Below are 16864 nucleotides of genomic sequence, written 5' to 3' on the forward strand. Positions count from 1 at the left end.
GTTAAAAACAACACAATAATAGTAGGGGACCTCAACACCCTACTCACATCAATGGACAGATCATCCAGACAGAAAATCATAAAGGAAATAGTGGAGCTAAACGAAAAACTAAAACAATTGGACTTAATAGACATATATAGATCACTTCATCCTAAAACAGCAGAACACACATTCTTCTCAAGTGCACATGGAACATTCTCAAGGATAGACCATATGTTGGAAAACAAGGCAAGCCTCTACAAATTTAAAAGAATTGAAATAATAACAAGCATCTTCTCTGATCATAATGCTATAAGGCTAGAAATTAATTACAAGAAAAAAAGCTGAGAAAGGCACAAAGATGTGGAGACTAAACAATATGCTACTGAACAAGCAATGGATCATTGAAGAAATTAAAGAAGAAATCAAAAAATACCTGGAAAGAAATGAAAATGATATCATGCCATACCAACTCATATGGAATACAGCTGTATTAAGAGGAAAATTCATCGAAATACAGGCACATCTTAACAAACAAGAAAAATCCCAAATAAGCAATCTTAAACTACAGCTAACTGAACTAGAGAAAGAAGAACAAATAAAGCCCAAAGTCTGCAGAAGGAGAGAAATAATAAAAATCAGAGCAGAAATAAATACTATTGAAATGAAAAAGGCGGTAGAAAGGATAAATGAAACAAAGAGCTGGTTCTTTTAGAAGATAAATAAAATTGACAAATCTCTAGCCAGACTTACAAAGGAAAAAAGGGAGAAATCTCAAATAAACAAAATCGAAATGAAAGAGGAGAAATAACAGACTCTGCAGAAATATAATGGATTATAAGAGAATACTACGAAAAACTATATGCCAACAAAATGGATAACCTAGAGGAAATGGATAAATTCTTGGACTCCTACAATCTCCCAAAGCTCACTCAAGAAATAGCAGACAATTTGAACAGACCAATCACAAGGAAAGAGATTGAAACAGCAATCAAAAACATCCCAAAGAATAAAACCCCAGGACCAGATGGCTTTCCTGGGGAATTCTACCAAACTTTCAGAGAGGACTTAATACCTATCCTTTTCAAGCTATTCCAAAAGATTAGGGAGGATGGAACACTTCCTAACACATTCTATGAGGCCAACATCACGCTGATACCAAAGCCTGACAAGGACACCACGAAAAAAGAGAACTACAGGCCAATATCACTGATGAACATAGATGCAAAAATTCTAAACAAAATTTTGGCAACCAGAATTCAGCAATTCATCAAAAGGATCATATATCATGATCAGGTGGGATTCATACCGGGGACACAGGGATGGTTCAACATCCACAAATCAATCGACGTGATACACCACATCAACAAACTGAGGAATAAAAACCACATGATCATCTCAATAGATGCAGAGGAAACATTTGACAAGATCCAACAGCCATTTATGATAAAAACTGTGAACAAAATGGGCATAGAAGGAAACTACCTCAACATAATAAAGGCCATATATGATAAACCCACAGCCAACATCATACTCAATGGGCAAAAACTGAGCGCCATCCCCCTGAAAACAGGAACGAGACAAGGATGCCCTCTATTACCACTCTTATTTAACATAGTACTGGAGGTCCTGGCCAGAGCAATCAGGCAAGAAAAAGGAATAAAAGGAATCCAAATAGGGAGGGAAGAAGTGAAACTCTTGCTGTTTGCAGATGACATGATCTTATATATAGAAAACCCCAAAGAATCCATTGGAAAACTCTTAGAAGTAATCAACAGCTACAGCAAAGTTGCAGAGTATAAAATCAATTTGCATAAATCAGTAGCATTTCTATATTCTAATAACAAACTAACAGAAAAAGAACACAAGAACACAATACCATTCACAATCGCAACAAAAAGAATAAAATACCTCGGGGTAAATTTAGCTAAGGAAGTGAAGGACCTATATAATGAAAATTACAAGGCCTTTCTGAGAAAACTGGAGGACAACATAAGGAGATGGAAAGACATTCCATGTACATGTATTGGAAGAATAAACATAGTTAAAATGTCCATTCTACCTAAAGCAATCTACAGATTCAATGCTATCCCAATCAGAATCCCAATGACGTTCTTTACAGAATTAGAACAAAGAATCCTAAAATACATATGGGGCAACAAAAGACCCCAAATTGCTAAAGCAATCCTGAGAAAAAAGAACAAAACGGGAGGCATCACAATCCCTGACTTCAAAACATGCTACAAAGCTACAGTAATCAAAACAGCATGGTACTGGTACAAGAACAGGTGCACAGATCAATGGAACAGAATTGAAAGCCCAGAAATAAAACCACACATCTGTGGACAGCTTATCTTCAACAAAGGAGCTGAGGGCCTACAATGGAGAAAAGAAAGTCTTTTCAACAAATGGTGCTGGAAAAACTGGAAAGCCATATGTAAAAGAATAAAAATTGAGCATTCTTTTTCACCATTCACCGAAATAAACTCAAAATGGATCAAAGACCTAAAGGTGAGACCTGAAACCATAAGCCTTATAGAAGAAAACGTAGGCAGTACACTCTTTGACATCAGTATTAAAAGGATCTTTTCAGACACCATGTCTTCTCAGAGAAGGGAAACAATAGAAAGAATAAACAAATGGGACTTCATCAGACTAAAGAGCTTCTTCAAGGCAAATGAAAACAGGATTGAAACAAAAAAACAACCCACTAACTGGGAAAAAATATTTGCAAGTCATATATCTGACAAAGGCTTAATATCCATAATATATAAAGAACTCTTACAACTCAACAACAAAAAATCAAACAACCTGATCAAAAAATGGGCTCAAGACATGAACAGACATTTCTCCAAAGAAGATATACGGATGGCCAATAGGCACATGAAAAGATGTTCATCATTGCTGATCATCAGGGAAATGCAAATCAAAACTACACTAAGATATCACCTTACACCCATTAGAATGACAAAAATATCTAAAACTAATAGTAACAAATGTTGGAGAGGTTGTGGAGAAAAAGGAACCCTCATACACTGCTGGTGGGAATGCAAACTGGTGCAGCCATTATGGAAAACAGTATGGAGAGTCCTCAAAAAATTAAAAATAGAACTACCATATGATCCAGCTATTCAACTACTGGGTATCTATCCAAAGAGCTTGAAGTCAGCAATTCCAAAAGTCCTATGCACCCAATGTTCATTGCAGCATTATTTACAATAGCCAAGACATGGAAGCAACCTAAGTGCCCATCAACAGATGAATGCATAAAGAAGATGTGGTACATATATACAATGGAATACTACTCAGAACAAAATCATTCCATTTGCAATAACATGCATGGACCTTGAGGGAATCATGTTAAGTGAAATAAGCCAGTTAGAGATGGATAATCTCTGTATGACTCCACTCATATGAGGAATTTAAAAATGTGGACAAAGAGAACCGATTAGTGGCTACCAGGGGAAAGGTGGGGTGGGAGGTGGGCACAAAGAGTGAAGTAGTGCACCTACGACATGAATGATAATCATTAATGTACAACTGAAATTTCACAAGATTGTAACCTATCATTAACTCAATAAAAAAAAAGAAGTGAAATTGCTAGTTATATACATTTTAAAATATTTTCATAAATTTAGCCAATTTGCCTATCAAAAAACTTATATTAGTGTGTACTTCCCCAACAGTATATGAGTATGCATTTCTCTAATCCTGAATATCATCATGCCTTTTGTCGACAAAAACAATCCATAACCAATCTATAAATGAAAATTTGGGTGAGTTTATTCTGAGCTAAAATGTGAGGACCATGGCCTGGGGCCTTTCTTCCTGAAGGAAGAAAGTGCACCAAAGAAGTGGAGTGTAGAGAGTGGTTATATACCCTCAAAGAGGATGTTTCACATATGATTGAAATGTCCCGTTTACAATAGTTGTGAGATTGCTCTGTCGGCACAGGATTGATGGACACAGCAGGTAGGTCTGCTGTCTCAGTGGGCACAGCAGGGTGGCAGGTCTGTTGTCTCGAGCTGGGTGGTCACAGGTGAGCTGGGCGGTCAAAGGTGAGCACAGCAATCAGTTCCTAGCCTAAAGAAAGATGCTTATCCTTAAGGAAATGCCAGTGTGGGGGGAAGTTGCACCTTTATCTTAAGGGCATTTATTCTTGCCATAGGAAATGTTTCAAGCAGACATACAATGCATGCTCAATGGCCTCATCAGGCCCTTTTGGAAAAACAAAGTCAGGCTGAATTAGGTTTACACCAAATGGCTTCCTCATATACTCCAATATATCCTATTGCTTGCCATTTTGATTTGTCACTTTTCATCATTTCCAGTTTAGTAAGGAAAAATAACATCATATCATTCTCACAAATTTGCTTCTTTGACATTGTTTTGTGTTGGTCTCAGCCTACTGATAGTGATGCTATAGGTTAGAAATGCCTGGGGCCCTCACCTGGACCTGTTCTACCTCTGGAGAGTTCCCAAAGATGTTTCCCAAACCAGAGCCAATGTTGTGGCTGGACCAGCCCTTGTGGTTCTTAGGATTGCAAGGCACGCATCACCAACAACCATCAGGGAACTTTGAAAAGACAAGGTTTATTACTTACAGGTTCTGGAGGATACACGGCATGCCAGGGCCACACAGCGAGGTCACAGTTAAAGAGAGAGAGAGTGTGGACCTAGGGTTCTGCTTTTATTGGGGTCAAGGGTAGGGTACCTAGTGTTTCCCAGGTTCATGCTTTATCGGTGAATTTAAAACATAAAAGCAGGAATTAAAGCGCAGGAAGGGAAAAGCAGGGGGTTGATTATCTAGGTCCCCCAGAGCTTTCTAAAAGGGGAACTTTATGGGTGGGGCAGCCTGGCTCTTTATCTGGTTGTGTAGCTGCCTTGTGTTTGTTCATGATGGATGACTTCGAAATGGATGTCCCAGCAATCAAAAGCTTAATGTTAGCATTTATATCACAGTCAAAAAAACTAATTGTCAAGCACTTATGCTACAAACATACTAGCGAGGTTGAACAATTTCTTTTACATTTAGTGGACATTTATGTTTTTGTTTTGAGGACTGTTTTTCCTTTTGATCATTTTTGTATTAGAATACTTAACTTTTTCTTATTTATTTGTAAAACCTTCTTATATAGTAAGAGTATCAAATTTGATTATCGGTAATATCTTTTCCCCCAGGATGTTCTTTAGCATTTGAATTTTGTTTATAATATTTTTAATAGGAAGTTTTTTATTTTTAAGTAGTATATTCATAGACAGATTATACACTTATTTTTATTTTGGTGGTTTCAAGGTTTAATCTTCTACTTTTAATGTATCCATCTGGAATTTATTTTAGAGCAATTAATTTTTAGCCTTGTAATACTAGAGTTGAGCATTACAAATGCATTTAAAACATTGACTGTCACACTCTGGCTTCTCCCACTTAATTTTACCATAAAATCATCCATAAATTATGCTGTTAGGAGAGTAACTGATGATTTGTAATATATTATAAAGTAACAGAATTTGAGTGTGTAGGGGAGGAAGACATTTTCTCTACCCTCTCTGGGTTCTTCTGGCCGGAGAACGAATTAAATTCATTTGAGACAGAATAACAGGAGAAAATTAAACAAAGCTTTATAACACGTACACATGAGAGAGGCTCAGGCAAGCTGAGCAACTCACCAAAATGGCTGAAGCCCCCCACCTTAAATATCATCTTCAGCTAATGACAAAGGAGGATGTTGGGCATGGGGGGAGTCAGTTACAGGAGATTACCAGACAAGTATAGTAAACAAATGCAGGTTTAAGTCCTTTCCTTTGGCATTGATTAAGAGTTTCTAGAGATAAGGTCAACCCGCCTTCTTCCTGGTGCAGAGAGGGAGACACCTTTACAGATGGAGATTTCCTTCACAATGTAAATGTCTCTTAACACAGGGTAAGTAAACTCTGCTTCTCAAGACTTCCTTTCCTGTCTGCAGTTTATTAAAAGTAACCAGCCCCAAATAATCATCATGCCAAAGAGACATATCTTGGGGTGGCCAATGCCAGTCCCCCACAAGTGCAAAGCACTTTTAGTCAACTCTTCTGACAAGATAATTTTAAAATGTTTCTATTTAACTTTAAAATACATGTTACATATATATGAATAGGTCTTACACTGAGTTTATTTCAGTACAAATTTAAGAAGCCGCATAATGAACATCCAAGTAGAGAGGTGCTGGAAAGCACCCTGTTTTCCTTATCTTGCCAATCTGTTTAATTTGTTTTTGTTTCTTACTCCATGCAGAAAAGGACAGTATCACCTTTCAAGCAAAGCACTGCTTGTTCTAAACACACTGTCTGTTTATTCCCACATTCAAGAGGGGGGTATTGAACAGATGGGTAGTAAAGGTGAAGGTAATTTTTTTGGTTACAACATTTACCTTGTGGATACTCAGCACAGGGAAAGGCAAGGCCAAGGTTAACGTGGAATCTTTATGCAAATAAGGAAAACCTTCCCCCTGCAACGGATTGACAAAAAGACCCCCGAAAATGCCCTCCACAACAGACCAAGTATAAAAAGGCACGACCCCCAGAGGCTAATTAGCAAAAGGCACTAAACAGTGCTTATGCTGACTTTTGGCCTCAACTTGCTTCCTTTTGCTCAGATCGCTTTGGCCCTATGCAACTTCAGGCAGTCCTTCTCTGCTTCCTCTTGTTATTTTCCTTTATAATCCTTGCTGCACTACAGACTTTAAAAGTCACTTGAGGAATCTGAATAAAGTCTGTAGTTTAGTTAATAGTATTGTACCATTGTTAATTTCTCAGTTTTGATAATTATATTATAGTTATGCAAGATACTACCATTAGGGGAAGCTGGGTGAACTATGAAAACTCTATACAATTTTTGTGAGTCTAAAATTATTTCAAAATAAGAAGTTTGTTTTAAAATGTCAGCTACAGGATTATGATCATGGCATCACTGCTCTGTCTTCCTTTGCAGCTTGGAACTCTACTTTTTGCCATCCTCACCCGTGGTATGTTTCAATTTTTGCTGCATAAACTCCACCAAACAGGGAACCTGTTTGTGGATGACAGCTAGTTTATTTCCCAAATACAGCCTATTTTACATAAAGACATAAAGAAACAATGAGCTCAATCTCAATTCCAATAAGGTTGATTAATGAAATTCTTTACTAGACACTATGGAGGTGGGGTACAGAAGTGTACAAAAAATCGACAGTTTAGTTACTTTTTAAAAACATGAGTAGCACATAATACAAAAGCAAACAAAACAATATATAAGTGTTAAATTTTGTACTGCAGGACAGAGTGAAAATGGTGGAGTAAGGACCACTGAAAATCCTCTTCTTTATAAAAGCAATGAGAAAACTAGCAAAAACTCTTACGAATTAACTTTCCAAGAACTCTGGAAATTAACCAAAAGCTTGCAACAATACAGGCAGTGTTTATTCAAGAAGACTGGCTGAACCCGAGTAACATCAGCAAGATTTGTGGCATTTTAACTTACCCTATTGCCACATCCACCCTCTCCCCAGCTCCACAGTAACCTTAAAAACCAATGGACCACAATCCCGGCGAAAACAAGCAGTCTGGAAACCACTGGAGGGAGCAAAATGAGGTGGGAGCTTGTAATGGTTAATTTTAGATGTCAACTTGACTGGATCACAGAGTGTCCAGATATTTGGCTAAGCACTATTTCCCAGTGTATCTGTGAGGGTGTTTCTGGATGAGATTAGCATTTGAATCTGTGGACTCAGTAAAGCAGTTTGCCCTCCCCAATGTGGTGGCATCATCCAATCCATTGAGGGCCTGAATAGAACAAAGAGGAAGGGAGAATTTGGCCCTTCCTCCTGATTGCTTGAGCTTGAACATTGATCTTCTCTTATCCCCAGTGCTTCTGGTTCTCAGGCCTTCAGATGCAAGACTGGAATCTTCATCGTTGGCTCTCCTGGTTCTCAAGACTTCAGACAAGGACTGAATTACACCACTGGCTTTCCTGGGTCTCCAGCTTGCAGATGGCAGATCATGGGACATCTTAGCGTCTATAATTGTGTGAGCCAATTTCTTATAACAAAATTCTTCATACATATATATATATATACACACCTATATGTAGACACAGATATATATATATATATATATATATTTCCTATTAGTCCTGCTTCTCTAGAGAGCCCTAATACAGAGCTCCTTCAAAGTTCCACACCCAGCATTACTCTGATACCTAAACAAGACAAAGATATCACAAGACAAGAAAAATACAGACCAATATTCTTTATGAATATAGATGCAAAAATCCTCAACAAAATAATAGCAGACTAAATCCAGCAACATATAAAAAGGGTTATACACCATGATTGAGTGAGACTTGTCCCAGGAAGAGAAGGTTAGTTCAACATATGAAAATCAATCAATGTAACACAGTATACTAACAGAATAAAGGACAAAACCCACACGATCATCTCAATAGATACAGAAGAAAAGCATTTGACAAAATCAAATACTCTTCATGAAAAAAACACTCAACAAATTAAGAACAGAAGGAAATTTCCTCACGCTAATAAAGGGCATTTATGAGAAACTTACAGCTAACATAGTAAATGGTGAAAGGCAGAAAGCTTTCCCCCTAAGATCAGGAATAAGACAAGGAGGTCCACTCTTGCCAGTTCCAGTCAACATTTTACTGAGATTCTAGCCAGGGTAATTATGTGAGAAAAAGAGATAAATTTATCTAGATTGGAAGGAAAGAAGTAAAATTAACTCTATTCACAGATAACATGATCTTGTATATAGAAAAAAACATACGGATTTTTGTATATAGAAAAACCTAAAGAACGCTCAAAAAAAAACACCTCTTAGGGCTGGCCTGGTGGCATAGTGATTAAGTTTGCACACTCTGCTTTGCTGCCTGGGGGTTGCTAGTTCAGACCCCAGGTGTGGACCTACGCACCACTCATCAAGCCATGCTGTGGCAGGCGTCCCACATATAAAGTAGAGGAAGATGAACACAGATGTTAGCTCAGGGCCAGTCTTCCTCAGCAAAAAGAGGAAGATTGGGGGTGGATGTTAGCTCAGGGCTAATCTTTCTCAAAAAAAAAAAAAAACCCTTCAGAGCTAATGAGTTTATCAAGGCTGTAGGAAACAAAATCAACATACAAAAATCAATTGTAGTTCTATACACTAGCAATGAACCATCTAAAAATGAACTAAGAAAACAATTCCATTTATAATAGCATTAAAAAATGAAATACTTAGGAATAATTTATAAAAAAAAAGAACTTCAAGATTTGTACATGGAAAACTGCAAAATACTGTTGAAAGGAATTAAAGAAGCCCTAAATAAGTGGAAAGATATTCCATGGTTGTGGGTTGGAAGACTTAATATTGTTAAGATGGTAATACTTCCCCAAATTAATCTACAGATTCAACACAAACCCTGTCAAAACCCCAGGTGGCTTATTTGCAGAAACTGGCAAACTGATTCTAAAATTTTATGTGGAAATGCAAGGGAACCGGAATAGCCAAACAATCTTGAAGAGCAACAAAGTTGGAGAATGTCCCGATTTCAATACTTACTACAAACATACCATGATCACGAATGCTCAGAATAGGCAAATCCACAGAGATAGAAAGGAGATTTGAGCTTGCCTATGTCTAGGGAAAGGAGGAACACAGAGAAATGGGCTAATAAGCATGGGGATTCTTTTTGGGGTGACAAAAATGTTTTAAAACTAAGAAGTGGTGATGGTTTATGGTTCAATATTATGTACTGCCTTGACATCTGAAATAAGGGGGAGAGTATGGCTCTAATGTCTTAACTGCAAGCCATCCTCCCCAATCTACTCTTGTGGTTGCAGTCCCCTAGCCAAACAACCCTCCTTATCACAGGGCCAGGCAAAATCCCTGCTTATCCATAAGTGAAATGCTTCAGTTCCCTGCCACTCTGTGAAATTATTCAAATAAACAAATCACATGCTCTTGTGGGAACCAAGTGCCACTCCACCCTCCTGATACTACAAAGGCTGCCTCCCACAGCCCCTGCTTATTCACTCTATTCCTGAGTGCAACTCCCATGTGGCCCTGTGTGGCATGCTGTGTCCTCTCCTGGGGTTTGAGTATATGTGATTAATGAACTGCTGTCAGTCTCATCTGTCCAGTGTCAGGTGTCATGTGCTTGGCCATCCCCGTAATCCCAGAGTGGGACTCCCTTTCTCAACAATGGGGTAAAGAGTAGGCAATCAAAATATGGCTGTACCTCTTTGTGAATATACTAAAAACCACTGAGTTGTACAGTCTAAAAGGATGAATTTTATGGTATGCAAATTATAACAACTTTAAAAATCATTAAAAAATAAACCAGATGAAAAAATTATATGTTACAGATGATAAATTCTGTAGATTTTCAGAGGAATAGGAGATCAGGGAAAGCTTCGTACAAGAGATGAGTCTTGATCTGGCTTTTGTAGGATAGCTGAGATTTGGGCACTCTAGGTAAATGAAGGCCCAGATGAGAAATTAATATGACAGATTTGAAGCACAGTATGGAAACTGATCTGACTAAATTGGATGATTTCTTTAGGGATTAGCAGAGAATAAATCTGGCTAGATAGGTGGAGGAAAAATTAGAGAGGAGCTTGAAAGTCAGTAGAGGAGTTTAGTTTTGATCCAGTAAATCCAGATTTTTATCAGATAATTGACATGATACAGAGAGGAGAGGCAATTCATAACCTAGTAATTAAAGAGCATAAGCTCTAGAGTCAGACAGACCTAGGACTGAATAGTGATTCAGACTATTTTCACTATGACTACTGCACCTTTACTATTTCACAGCTTTGAAGTTAGTTAATACCTTTGAATCTTCAGATGGCAAGGCATCATTGTCACTTTCTTTCATTAACTGTGCTAGCATTCTCCCACATACTGCTTATTAAAAATATTCTTCTTTTCTTTTTAAGCCTAGAATGATTGAACAATGAGACTCTGGAAAAGCTTGCTAACCTGAGCCTCAGTTACATTTATGCTTATAAAATTGTTTTCAAATAGTTTGACTTGAACTGAGCTAAAATTTACCTTTCATTGGTTTTCTAGGAAATAATGTAAACAAAATGATATGTTGCTTTGAAGTATTGAAGAATTAACTTTGTGAAGACTTCAGCAAGTGTTTTAGTGGCATGGATGCCTGAGGTAATGGATAACAGTTGGAGTAAACAATAGAATACCTAAAAAGCTTAAAAGGAAAAACTGAAAAATGAGTTGTCCACAGTAACTTTGAAAAGCCACTACATATTCCTTGTACTCTATAGACCAGGCACAGGTGGAGGGCTGTGCACACATTCAGGAAAGACCTGAGAAAGCCAAAAGCTTTCACCTTTGGCTGACTTTGAGGTTTTGTGCAGCAGGAAGTGCAGGCTAATGCAGAGCTCTAAACTGTCTGGCTGAGAGTTGAAGGTGTGCCCAACATGCTTAAACAGCCCCTTGGCAAAGCCTGGGAGATTTTTGTTCTAGGCATTCAAGGAAATCTCTATCTAATCATTAGCTGCCCTCTAAGCAAACTGAGCACAGCCTTCACTGGCCACATATAACAAACAATACAGAGCTTACTGAATTAGTTCAGAAAATTCGTTGAATAAGCAAACAACAACAAAAATAAGCAAAACAACTACAAATCCTAGGGAGACGAAATTACATAATTTCCAGGGTTGTCAAATTATATTGTTTAAAATATCTAATATTTGATGAAAAGTTATGAGACAAGAAAAAAAATATGGCCATAACACAGGAAAAACACCAAGCAATAGAAACTGTCCATGAGGAAGCTCAGACATTGGAATTACTAGACATAGACTTTTAATCAGTCATTTTAAGTATGTACAAAGACTTATAGGAAATTATGTCTAAAAAACTAAAAGAAATTATGAGAACAATGTGTCACAAAACAGACAGTATAAAGAGATAGAAATTATAAAAATTAACCAAATGGAAATACTGGAGTTGAAAAATACAATAAGTGAAATGAAAATTACACTAGAGGGGCTGAACAGCATATTTCAACAGAGGAGTCAGTGAATATGATGATAGATCAGTTGAAATTATCAAGTCTGAGGAACAACAAGAAAAAAGAATGAAGAAGAATGAACAGAACCTCAGTTATCTGTGGGATATCGTGAGGTATACCAACACACATATACTGTAAGCCCCAGAAAGAAAGTAAAGAGAAAAGAAGGCAGAAAGAATATTTGAAGAAATATGACTGAAAACTTCCCAAATTTGGAAGAAAAACATTACACATAAAAGAGGCTCAATGAAATCAAAGTAGGACAAACTAGGAGGTCCACATTGAGATACATCATAGTCAAACTGTTAAAAGATAAAGAATTTTGAAAGCAGCAAGAGAGAAGTGGTTAATCATATATAAAGAATCTTCAATAAGATTAATAGCTGATATCTCATCAGAAACCATGGAAGGCAGAAGTCAGTAGGATGACATATTCAAAGCGCTGAAAGAAAAAATTTTAAAAAGTCAACAAAATGTCTTATATCTGGCAAAACTATCTTCAAAATGAAGGAGAAAGTAAGATACTCACAGATAGATAAAAACTAAGAGAGTTTGTCTCTAGCAAAACAGTCTTCCAAGAATACTAAAGGGAGTTTTTTAGGCTAAAATAAAATGACACAAGATATTAACTTGAATCAACATGAAGAAATAAAGAGCACTAGCAAAGGTAATTACATCAGAAAGTATAAAAGACAGTACAAATGTATTTTTTTGTATGTAACTCCATTTTTTCATACCTGACTTAAAAGACATCATAAAGCAATAATTACAAATTTATGTTGATGGACACAATATATAAACCTGTAATTTGTGACAATAATATGGATAAAAGAGGGGTGGATGAAGCAATATAAGAGAGAAGTTTTTTACACTATTGAAATTCCATTTATTTTTCCTTTTTTGCGTGTGGAAGATTAGCCCTGAGCTAACATCTGCCACCAATCCTCCTCTTTTTTGCTGAGGCAGACTGGCCCTGAGCTAACATCTGTGCGCATCTTCCTCTACTTTATATGTGGGATGCCTGCCACAGCATGGCTTGATAAGCAGCATGCATGTCCACACCCGGGATCCAAACTTGTGAACTCTGGCCTGCTGAAGCGGAATGTGCGAACTTAACCACTATGCCACTAGGTTGGCCCCAAAACTCCATTGGTTTTAATATAAACTAGATTGCTATAAATGAAGAGGTTAATTATACTCCCTAGAGCAACCATAAAGAAAAAATACTAAAAAACATATAGTTAAAAAAAAGACAAGGAATTCAAATATCTAGAAAATATCTATTAAACAAAAAATAATGCAGTAATTGAGTAACAGTTAAACAAAAAAAGCATAAGACACATAGAAAAAATAGCTAAAGGGTAGGCATAGATCCTAACTTATCAGTTATTACATTAAATGTAAATGGATTAAACTCTCCAATCAAAACGTAGAGACTGGCAGAATGGATAAAAATCAAAATCCAACTACACGCGAGGAGTTCTCGTCAAGATGGCGCTGTGAGCAGACGTTGAACTTGCCTCCTCCCACAAACACAACCAGGTTACAACAATTTTAGGAAGAATCACCCAGATTGATTACTGAAAACTGGATAAAAAGAACCCCCACAACAAGGGACAGTCCTGACAAAAGCAGAAGAGGCAGTAAGTGCAGCCAGAGAGGAAAAAAGTCACCTTTGGGAGCAGCGGAGATTCTCAGCTGGCCAGGTGGGAGCCAACCTAAGGTACGCTGCCCTCCCTGGAGAAGTGAGGTTCGGAGCTGGGGCAATACTGCTGTAACCATCCTTTGGACTCAGCCCAACTGAGAGGGGGGTCTTACTGTCTGGCTTTGCTGGCTATTAACTGCAGTGAGGACACCCCAGAAAAGCTATCAGCCGAAAGCCGAAAAGATCCGGATTTTAAAGGGCCCACGCAGAAACTCACTCATTGCAGCAACCTAAAATCACCAGAGAGAAGGCTGACTGTCCTTTGGTGAAACAAGACTCACCTGGTGGGCCCTGGGGGCATCTTGGTGAGAGGAGGATCCTCTCTGGAGAATGAGACATTGGTGGGGGCCGTTGTTCTGAGCTGGTCCAGGCACGCTGATACGGACACAGGTGGGAGCCATTGAGGTGCATCCCTTGGGCTGTTAGCCCAGGGGTCTGCCACACCCACTAGAGCATAGATTTAATCCAGTTCAGGCAGGGCAGGCAACCCGCCCTAGGGACTGGCCCTGCCTAACAGCAAGCCCTCAGGCTACTTTTCAGCCTGCATTGACTGAATGCCTTGATCCTCTACAGGCAGGCAAAGGTGTCTGCCTCTGTGGGGCAGGGCTTGTGTGAGGACCTGGTGAATTGTGGGGGGTATTGGGGCAGAGGTGGGGGCCTCTGCAGGGTGGCGGTGGGGTACGCTCCACGGGGTTGAGAAGTGTGCACGGACCAGGACTGTGCTGACAGTGTATGTGGTCCAGAGTGGGGTGAGGCTTATCAGCAGCAGAAGACTTGTGCTTCACAAATAGCCATAAAAAGGATCAGCCCCACCTTCCAAAGCCTGAAACAACTGAGTGCCCCCATTCCAAGGGCTAGCCCTACTCAGCTGCACTCCTAAGAGAACTGACAACCGCCTTGTTGGCCTCAGGCCTATCACAACTGTACGCCCCTGAGCCTAGCAACCAGCTACACTGGTACCAACCCAATTAAGAGGACAATTGCAATAAGAGTGTGCTAATAGGCAGGACCAAGATGATGGAGTGAGTGGTCTTCTTTGTCTTTCCCCCGTCGAATCTACAACTAATTGGACATTCACTGATTAACAAAGGATATCCAGATAGCATCTCAAGATGCCTAAGAGTCTCGTACTACTATACATGGGAAAGCGGACGGACTTCCCCCCGGGAGGAGGTGGAAATAGGTGAAAACTCTCCAACCCCCGACCCCCGACCCACGGACAGCCTAGTTCCTGCAGAAGGCTCTCTTCCAGTGGACTCCTCCATAGCATCGCCACACACCAAGGGCGGGAGTGTGCACTCACCAGCAGAGCGATGGTGGAAACAGGTGACAACAGACCTACTCAAGCCCCCCGCGATTACGCCTAAGCCCAGGGGGAATCCCCAGGGTCCCGCACCCACCAGCAGGGAAGGCCTCCGCTCGCCATTAGCAGGGAGGCCCTTCCCAGAATCCAGAACAAAGGGAAGCTCCTGGTGGGAGGATTCCCCGGCATGGCACCAGACCGCAAGCTGCTGCTGGGCCCACGGTCTCCGGCGCACGGGTCGGTGCAGGGGGCGCCCGGACTTCCCAGAGATGTGCTTGGGGACACGGTTGGAGCTCCAGCACCTGGCTCTGTGGCCTGGGAGGAGGTTCTGGGGTCCCGCACCTCCCCAGCAGGGAAATCCTCTCCTCACCATTAGCAGGGAGGGCCCCTCCCAGAATCCAGGACAAAGGGAAGCTCCTGGCAGGCAGATTCCCCAACACGGCACCAGACCACAAGCTGCTGCTGGGCCCACAGTCTCCGGCACACTCTGGCGTCTGCAGGGGGCACCCAGACTTCCCATGGACATACTTGGGAACAGGGTTGGAGCTCCAGCGCCCAGCTCTGTGGCTCGGGGGGAGGATCCGGGGTCCCGCACTCCCCTGGCAGAGGAAGCCTCTGCTCACCATTAGCTGGGAGGCCCCGCTCAGAATCCAGAACAAAGGGAAGCTCCTGGCAGGCGGATTCCCTGGCACTGTACCAGACCACCAGCTGCTGCTGGGCCCACGGTCTCCAGCGCACAGGTCAGTGCAGGGGGTGAGCAGACTTCCCGTGGACGTGCTTGGGGACTGGGTGGAGCTCCAACACCCGGCTCTGCGGCCCGGGGGTATGCTCCAGCATCCCGCACCCCCCAGCAGCGAGGGCCTCTGCTCGCCATTGGCAGGGAGGCCCCGCCCAGCATTCGGAACACCAGGAAGCTCCCTAGAGCAGAATTCCCTGTAAGGCAGCAGCTTACAAGCCACTGCAAGGCCCAGGGATTCTGGCAGTGTCCCAGACGAGGCAAGGGGCTCCCAGAGATCCCGTGAGAGTGGAGTGGGGCAGAGTAGAGCTCCGGTGAAATGGCTATGTAGCCCACAGGGGAACTCCAGGTTCCTACAGCAGCCTCAGCAAAAGCCTCTGCACAGCACTAGTGGAGAAGTCCCGACTGGCAATCGCAAGGCAGGAAGGCCCTGGGGCAAAAGTAGCACAGCTAGGTGAGCTAACGACAGACTGTGGAAGATACCCATAGCTCTGCTGGGACCTATAGTGGACAAGTGTGATCTTGTGGGCTCTGTTAGGGACAAAGTGGTGATTATAGGTGATCCTGCTCCTGGCTGCTGGGAAAGCCCACAGCACTGCTGCAGACCCCAAGGAGGGAGTGCGTCTAAGTGGGCTGCAACAGTAGGCATCAGAGCCTGAGGCCCCCTTGCAATTGCCCCCACAACCGACGAGGGACCCCACAGGACCACTGTGACTACAAGGAGGGGTCCAGGTCCAGTCAGTAACAGCTGACAGGGTTCCTGGTTGGTGCAGTCTAAACAGCTGCCCCCCTCCACAACAGTCGCAACAAGTGGAAGCAGCGACTAAACTCTATCTCTATGCAGAGGCACAAATCCACGCCATCAAGCAGTATGAAAAAATACATTAAATCTCCAGAACAGAAGGAAAATGAGAAGCACCCAGAAAACAATCCCAAAGACAATGAAATCTATAACCTAAATGAGGATGATTTCAAAACTACCATTATTAAAAAACTCAAAGAGTTAAAAGAGAATTCAGATAGACAACTCAATGAGTTCAGGAGCTATGTCACAAAAGAGCTTGACACTATAAAGGAGAACCAATTAGAAATACT

This window comes from Equus caballus, chromosome X, assembly GCF_041296265.1.
Source record: "Equus caballus isolate H_3958 breed thoroughbred chromosome X, TB-T2T, whole genome shotgun sequence".
NCBI lineage: Eukaryota > Metazoa > Chordata > Mammalia > Perissodactyla > Equidae > Equus > Equus caballus.